The 10000-nt window shown below is 31.6% G+C and overlaps 1 pseudogene; it reads left to right on the top strand.

The window, feature by feature from the left end:
* LOC147467707 (uncharacterized) overlaps positions 1 to 1250 on the top strand; it is a 4823-nt pseudogene extending 3573 nt beyond the window's left edge.
* The last annotated feature ends 8750 nt before the right edge of the window (positions 1251 to 10000 follow it).

The following is a 10000-nucleotide window of genomic DNA, read 5'->3' as shown; positions in this document are numbered from 1 at the left end:
CTTTCAAAATGGGGACAGTTATTTGGGCGAGGAAAAATAATCTGAGAATTTATGGAAATGGTCCAATGAAGTATAGTGTGAAGTATAATTACATTTCAGACGCATCCATCCTATAGAATTTTAGTTCATAAATTGCCATTAATCATGGCCAGAAATATATACATATCTTAATAAGATTATGTTAAATTCATGAGTTCATCATCTATCAATCGATATACTTATCTAAAAAAAATATATATATATATAATATTCCTTGATTCCATTTCAGGTGTTCCACATCTGCCAGGCAGGAGGCAGGATCGACTCGTTCCTTTGTCCCAACGGCACCGTGTTCAACCAGCAATACTTCGTGTGTGATTGGTGGTACAACTTTGACTGTTCCACAGCTGAACAGTTCTATGGTTTGAATGCGGCTATTGGTAATCTTAATGGAAACGGATACACCAACGGAAATGGATACACCAACGGCAATGGAAACGGCAATGGGTACACCAATGGCAATGGATACACCAACGGTAATGGATACACAAATGGTAATGGCAATGGCAACGGATACACTAACGGTAATAGGAATGGTGCTATCAACGGTAATGGAAATGGGTACAGCAACGGAAACGGCTACACCAACGGCAACGAAAACGCCTACACCAACGGCAACGGAAATGGCTACACAAACGGCAACGGTAATAGGAATGGCTACACCAACGGTAACGGTAATGGTAACGGAAATGGTTACAAAAACGGCAACGGGAATGGCTACACCATCGGTAACGGTAATGGTTACACCAACGACAACGGTAACGGAAATGGTTACACCAACGGCAACGGTAACAGAAATGGCTACACTAACGGTAATGGTAATGGATACACAAACGGTAATGGAAATGGTCACCTCAACGGAAATGGATATACCAACGGTAATGGAAATGGATACACCAATGGTAACGGTAATGGAAATGGATACACCAATGGTAACGGTAATGGAAATGGATACACCAATGGTAACGGTAATGGAAATGGCGCTACCAATGGCAATGGAAATGGTATTGCTAATGGAAATGGTAACGGAGCGACAAATGGCAACGGAGTTAACGGACTCTACCAGACGCCGAGCTTCTAAACGACAAATCGTCTTTCGTTTCCTTCTCTCGCTTTCTTAAACTTTTGCGAATGTTACATGGAAAACGACGGCTTTTCCGTTTGGTTGCCGTTTTAGTCTTAAAGCTTAAACCTTTAGTCATCTACCATAAAAGTGGAACATTTTTATTGAATGTATATATATTTTTTATATTACAGATACATGGAATTTCAAGTATTGAATTCAATTAGAATCTTAATTGCTTAGTTTTTCAGTTATAACTTCATCTTTATTCTGTATCAAAATGTTTCACTTTTAACGGTTATCAAATTATATACTCTTGTGCCATAAATTATTATTTTCGTATGTATGACTGTATGATAGACTATAAATAATTTTGAAAATAAAATCTACTGATGTGCAGTGAGGTGTTTCTTATCTAATACTAATCACAAATGCAAAAACACAAACAAATATAACGCTTAGGCTCGTAGGAATTGGATGAAAAGGGGGTAGAAAAGGATATGGGGAATACACCAACATAAACACACACCGTCTCACAACCGAACACACACACACGAATATACGCTTCTGATTCCTACTCATGTAAATTCTGCAGCTCTAAAGCATCATAGACAACTACTAACCATTGTACCCTTTTTGGAGACCTTATCCAGGGGTGACTGAAGAGTGTGTAGGAGGCCTTGCGTCATCTGAAACTCAACCTAGGATTATGGCGATGATAGTATATAGACACATACTAATTAGGAATATATTACTAATATTAATATGTTTTTCTGTTGTCAAGGAACCAGGAATAAAATCACTCGTTTTAATGTATGAAGGTAAAATATAGTTATAAAAAGATGTATATATATATATATATATATATATATATATATATATATATATATATATATATATATAAATCTATGGCACACTTACACAAAGCAGATCTAAAACAGTTTAATTCACTGATCCACCAGGATCACATTATCATTGACATAACCTACCGACTTAAGATGTAATAGTAGGAGACCATCTATGAGCACTACGGAGTAAGAGCTTTACTGATTTTTTTAGAGGTGTATTATGCCAATTACAGGATGATACAGAGTATCCCTTTGCATGTACCTGTAAAAAAAAAGAAAAGAAAAAATTATGAGTTCGCTAGTTTAATTAAAGTGTTAATTAGCCAGTGTGGTCAATTGGTTTGGTTCGGAGATTTTGACAAACTTTGCCAGCAAAAATTAAATTGTCCAAATGAAGTAAAATTACTATATTGAGAATTGGCGTATTCCATTACATATATCCGATTAGACAATTCAATTTGTAAAGATCAGCTATTACATAATGCATCAGTCTAACAATGCAATAAATTGCACGCATAGATATATTTGCTTACCTTATCCTGCATGGGTTCTTATGAACGCATGATATATATATATATATATATATATATATATATATATATATATATATATATATATATATATACAGTGGAACTTCTCGGATTTAGTACCTCAAGGGACCCACCCAAAAGGTTAGGAAAGTTGGGGTTAAACGCAGGCGTACCGAAAAGGAAGTCAGAGGTATACGGCACATATATATACAGTACATTTATTAACACCAGATATGTTGATACATAAAGATGTTACAGACATATACAAATTTCAAAACTACTTATGTTTTACGTAAGCATTAGCAATACCTAATTGATGATTCCACACACAGGAATTGTTCATGTAATCCACGACTGTTCAACTGTCCACGCGGGTAAAAAAAGACATCAAGTCGGTCTGACGGGTGGAGGATACAATTTTTTCCAGTAAAGCATTGTTCATTTGTGTCATCCTCTGCGCGTATTTGGACATATTCCCAGTAACCATTCCCACACGAATTCGCTGACGGCCTCAAAACGACAGTTGTTCGATCTTTTCTTATTCGCCGGTTCATTGTCTTCATAGGCTTGCATTAAATCCGCTTTGCGCTTCAGAACGTTCTGTACCATTGTATGCGAGATACCGTACTTTTCCGCGAGTTTTCCTTGCGTTCTTCCATCGCTCTCCTTTATCAACGCAACCTTCTCTGCCAAAGTAAGCTGCTTAAACGGTTTCCGAAACATCTTGCCAAGTGAATGACATAACAAGCATCGCAGCAGCTTTTATAGTGCTAATTGAGTTAACTCGTCAATCTGAGTCGACCTGTCATTAAACCACGCCTCCATTAATAATTAGCCAATCACTGTACAGTACCGGTTTCTCCCACAACCAAGTCCAGTAAGCTGACTGTTAACAGGCCAATGCCAAGTCCAGGAATCGAAGTGCCTTATTGGGACCGGCGCTTGGTTGCAAAGTGCAAGAAAAAGGAAGTGCCATGTCCAGGAAGCTCTGTCAATAAGAAACTACATTAGCTTCGGTCGGGACCCACAAAAACCCGCAACTTAAAGGAAGTTGCAAAGTTCGGGAAGTGCAAGGATAAGGAAGTTCCACTGTATATATATATATGTATATATATATATATATATATATAAATAGATAGGTAGATAAATATAGATATATATATTTACATATATATACATATATATATATATATATATATATATATATATATATATATATATATATATATACCTACACACACACAAACAGATATATATATATATATATTTATATATATATATATATATATATATATATATATATATATATATATACAAAGTTTACCTCCCTGACAAGGACTCGAACCCGAGCCGTCAGATTGAGAGACCCGGCCCTGAATCCAATAGACCGCACGACCCACTAATAGAATTGTCTACCCAGACACCTTACATCAATCATGGAAATTACCTATGTGCTCATGGCAGAGCAGTGATAGCGAGGTTTTACAGACAATTCCCGTGGGCACTTGGCAACAAAGAATCAGAAGATGAAGTCCCAAATCAGGTTACTGAGGTTATATCTATGTGAGAAAGATGGTAGAATGCAGTAACGCACACAGGTAATTTTCATCATGGATGTAAAGCGTCTAGTTAGACAATGTTTCATATGGTCTATTGGATTCAGGGCCGCTTCTGTCAATCTGACGGCTCGGGTTCGAGTCCTGGTCAAGGAGTTAAGATTGGTATTTCTATATCAAATGCATTACTGCATTCTACCATCTTTCATATATATATATATATATATATAATATATATATATAATATATAATATATGATACATATATGCATATTTATTTGTATACATACATATATATGTATATAAAATATATAACATGTTATATAATATATATATATGTCACAAGTATCCACATATATATCTAATGTATACTATATGATATACACAATACCACACAGTATATACTATGTATAACTATATGTAAAACACATACACACATACACACACAACACACACACAGCCACACAAACACAACACACACCCATATATATATATATATATATATAATAGATATATATATATATATATAGATGCATATACACATATACAGTCACACACATGTATATAACTATGATGACAGACACACACACACGCACACAACACACACACATATATATATACACCCATTTATATATATGTATGTATTATATATATACATATTAAATATAATCACCTGAATCAAACGCGCTCGACGAAATAATGAAACAACCGAAAAAGAAAACAAATAAATCCAGCCCCGCTTGCCATCTCGGACAGGCCGAGATGCAGGCAAAGATAATATATAAAACTCCATCCACATAAATCATGACTCATAATGAAATAATGGGTTTTAGAGATATTTGTAAGCATTCATCAATCGGTTATTTATAGCAAGATGGAATATGAATTTCGACTCGGACATAGCAAGTTGGTTTGATTCATCGATAATATGTTGTAATTGTGGAAAATTTTTGTTTTTCCATGACAAAAGTTCCTCCAGTATAGACAAACACTATACGCTTATAATGGAGAGGAGCGTTTAGCGAAACGGTAACAGTTAATGGACAGTCTAAAACGACATGGGATGTATCAACGGTAACGGTGAAAGTTTGCCTCTCCACTAGTCATTTTGAGAGACGTTCTTATAAAAGCTGTAAGATGAAAGTGAAATGCACAAAGGGATCTATCCAATCAATCTATAGTATAAGAGAAATACGCACAGAATATTGTAACACACACCCCGCCGAATATTTGGTAGCACCATGCATCTAACCCCCAGAGTTTACTTAAGAAGTAAGTAATGTGCGCTGACTCATTTACTTCCCCATGCTAAAGCATCAGAGACCAATATTCTTTTTCTATTTATTTTTCTGAGTGAAAGCCTAAGGTTTCGTATGTTACTTCCCACGGCCCCTAATGGCCGATATTGTACACTAAGTCTTTTTAACTTTTTTTTTTTTTTTTCAATTTGTACCTATTATTGATATCATTTATACACACACATACACAAAGCTTTCATATCCTCAGCAAAATGATTCCGACCCCCCCATACTCTCGACATTGATCGGTAAAAAAACTCACCCTTACACAAATCACACACAACTTATATTATATATATATAAATATATATATATCTATATATATATTAGAATATATATACATTACATACATACATATATATGGCATAAATATTTAATAATTTATAAAATATATAAATATATATATATAGATATATATAATATAGTATAACATTACATACATGACATACATATATATATATATATATATATAATATATATATAAATATTAAATATATACATATACATATATATATAAATATATATATATATAAATATATATATAAATATATACAATATGATTATGCGCACACACACACATAAAACATACATTCATACATACATACAATATATGTAATATATATATATATTATATATATATATATATAAATATATAAATATGATATATAAATAATCTGTGGTGTGTGTGTGGTGTGTGTGTTGAGGTGTGTGAGTGTGTATTGTGTGTGTGTGTGTGTCATATTCATATTGTGTGTGTGTATATATATATATATATATATATATATATATATATATTAATATATATATAAATATATATATTATATATATATGCGTGTTTGTGTGTGTGTGTGTGTTTGTGTTAACATATATATATAGATAATATATATATATATATATATATAAATATATATAATATATAATATATATAGATAAAATATATAATTATATATATATAAATATATATATATAGTATACTATAATATATATATATATTGTTGTGTGTGTGTGTGTGTGTGTGTGTGTTGTGTAAAAATAAAAAAAAGAGAGGATAAAAATTGATATTCATTAGCAACAAAGAATCTTTAGATAATCAACATCTTTCCTCATTAGAAAAATTGCCTAGATCATCTCCTTGACCTGTGCGTCGTGCAATGAGAGGTAAGACAGCTATATAAAGCGCCTCCACGCACCGTCGTCAGCGCCTGAAGAACTCGCTCTCTCTCTTCGCCTGCCTGTTCATCTCTTAGATAAGATGTTTCTGTGAACAATCTAAAATGACTTCCATTAATTCCACTGCCTGGCTAATCGGTAAGGAAAACTGTCTGAATACATTCATATATACTCACAACCCAACACCACATTACATATATAATAAATATATGTATATATATATATATATATATATATAATTTATAATATATATAATATATATACTCATATATATATATATATATATAATATATATATAAATATATATAATAATATAATATGTATATAATGTAATATATATATATATATATATATCTATATATAATATATATAAATAAATATAATATATAATATATATATAAGTATATATATATATAAATATATATAAATATATAATTGTATAAATACAAATATATATATAATATATATATAAATATATATATAAATATATATATATATAAAATATGTATATACGGTACTTACATATAAAAGTATATAAATCGTAATTTTTCATCTGTTCTACACACACACACACACACACACACACATATATATACATATATATATTATAAAAATATATAAATATATTATATATATATATATATATATATATTATATCTATCTACTATACATACATATATATAGGTATATGAACCTGTATACGAAAATATACACACATATGTATGTCTGATTATATATATGTAATATATGTAATATGTTTAAGTAAAATATATATAAATATATATATCTATATTATATATATATATATATATATAAATATGTATGTATGTAAATATGTAAGTGAGTTATATAAAATATATTAATATATTAAATATATATATATATAATATATATTAATATATATAATACATATGTACATATATAATACACACAAGCAAAATAAAGCAGCTATATAAAGCGGCCTCAAGCACAGTCGTCAGTGCGCCTGAAGATCTCGCACTCTTCTCTTCGCCTCTCTGTTCATCTCATATATACGAGGTGCTGGAACCATCTAAAATGACTTCCATTAAATCCACTGCCTGGCTAATTCGTACGGAAAACAGTCTGAATACATTCAAATCTACTCACACACATACATATATAAATAAATATATGTATATATAATATATATATATATAAATATATACACATATATATATTATATATAATAATATATATATATATATATATAAATATAAATATAAATATGTATAATGTATGTATATATACCTATATATTATATATAAATAAGTAATATATATGTATATATATATATCTAGATATAATATATATATAAATATATATATTCTATATGTATAAAACATACATATATATAATAATATTTATAAATATATATATATATATATATAATATAAATATATATAGCGTACTTACATATATATGTATATAAAATGATATTTTCATCTGTCTCTACAACACACAACCATCAACACACACACACACACATATATATACATATATAAATGTATATATAAATAATATAGATAATATATAAATAATATATATAATATATATAAAAATATTATATCTATCTACTTATACATACATATATATAGGTATATAACATGTATCCAAAATATACACACAATGTATGTCTGTTAACTATCTGTATATATATGAATATGTGTATGGATATATCTATGATATATATATATATTTAATAAAATATATATATATATATGTATGTATGTAAAATGTAAGAGTGTATAAATATAAATATATTTATATATCTATAAAATATATATAATATATAAATATATATATATACATATATACATATATATCGACACACATATTTAAATGTCAATATATATGAATAAAATGTAATCTTTATCTTTCTCTACATATACTACATACATATACATGCCATGTATTCTATGCTTGTATATTGTGTATCCATGTCCACTGTTTTTTTTTTTTTTGTATTAAAAATTTATGATCTTCCTAAAGATTGACAATGTTTTTGCGTTTTTTCATAAATAAGTATTACTTATCTTTGCCTTCCTCTTCAGCTTTCATTGGAATAGCTCGGCACAAGCCAATACCTGCCTCCATCCGAATGGGAATGGTAACGGAAAGTAATGTGTCAATGGCAATGGGGCTTACAGCAATGGAAACGGCAATGTGGATATACAAATGGTAATGGGCGAATGGCAATGGTGTCTACGTAAATGAATGGAAATGGAAAAGGGTAATGGCGCCTACGTAAATGGAAATGGAAATGGAAATGGAAATGGCCCTACCAAATGGATAAGGTAATGGCGCCTAATAAATGAAATGGAAATGGAAATGGTATGGCGTCTACGTAAATGTAAATGAAATGGAAATGGTAATGGTGCCTACGTAAATGGATATGGAATGGCGCCTATGTAAATGTAAATGGCAATGGCTTCTATGTAAATTAATGGTGTAAATGGTAATGGAAACGGCCGTCAATGAGGAAACCAAAAACGGAAACGGAATCAATCAGCGTGTTCGCCAATGGTACGTGGATCCCTTCAGACCTCTAGCTGATCCCATCGGCGTTGGATGCGTCCCAGTAGGACTACCCCATCCAGCCTTCGTCCCCGCCACCGGCTTTCTTCCTCGACGGCCAACTGCCCTGGCTATATGCTGACACTTCTACTCCCTAGGGCTGCCAAGCCAGTGAGTGTTACATTCTTCAAAATGGGACATTATCCCAGGCAGGGAAAATAATTAGGAATTGGTCCAAAGCTGACAAAGTCATATAAGTATAATTGCATTCAGAAACAGACCATCCTAATAGAATCAAAGTTGTAGATATGAAATAACCATCAATCATTCCCAGAAATATAGACATTTAGATTCTCTAAAATTCGATGAGTTCATGATATCATCGAACATACTAATCTTAAAAAAAATATTTAATATCTTTGATGCCTTTTCATGTGTTCCTCATCTGCCAGGCAGATGGCAGGATCGACTCGTTCCTTTGTCCAACGGCACAGTGTTCAAACCAGCAAACTTCGTGAGTGATTGGTGGTACATACGTTTGACTGTTCCACAGCTGAACATTATTCTATGGTTTGATGCGCTATTGGTAATCTTAATGAAAAGGATACACAACGGAATGATACACCAACGGCCATGGAAACGGCAATGGGTACAACCAATTGTCAATGGCTCACCAACGGCAACCGGAAATGGTAATGGAAAAGGCTACCCCAATAGCAACGTACCGGGATGGCTACACCAACGGTAACGGAATGGCTACACTATCGGTATGGTAATCGTGAAATGGTACAACCAACGGTAATGGAAGGAAATGGCTACACAAACGGCAACGGTAATGGGAATGGAAATGGCTACACCAACTGTACCGGTAACGGAAATGGCTACACAACGGTAATTGTAACGATACGGCTACACAAACGCAACGGTAATGTAACGGAAATGGTTACACTAACGGAAACGGT

The sequence above is a fragment of the Penaeus japonicus genome, unplaced genomic scaffold, assembly GCF_977035675.1.
Source record: "Penaeus japonicus unplaced genomic scaffold, GWHDUDI00000001_assembly GWHDUDI00000034, whole genome shotgun sequence".
In the NCBI taxonomy this organism is placed as follows: Eukaryota; Metazoa; Arthropoda; class Malacostraca; order Decapoda; family Penaeidae; genus Penaeus; species Penaeus japonicus.
Note: the sequence above shows the minus strand (reverse complement) of the source record. Positions and strands in the feature narration are given on the sequence as shown.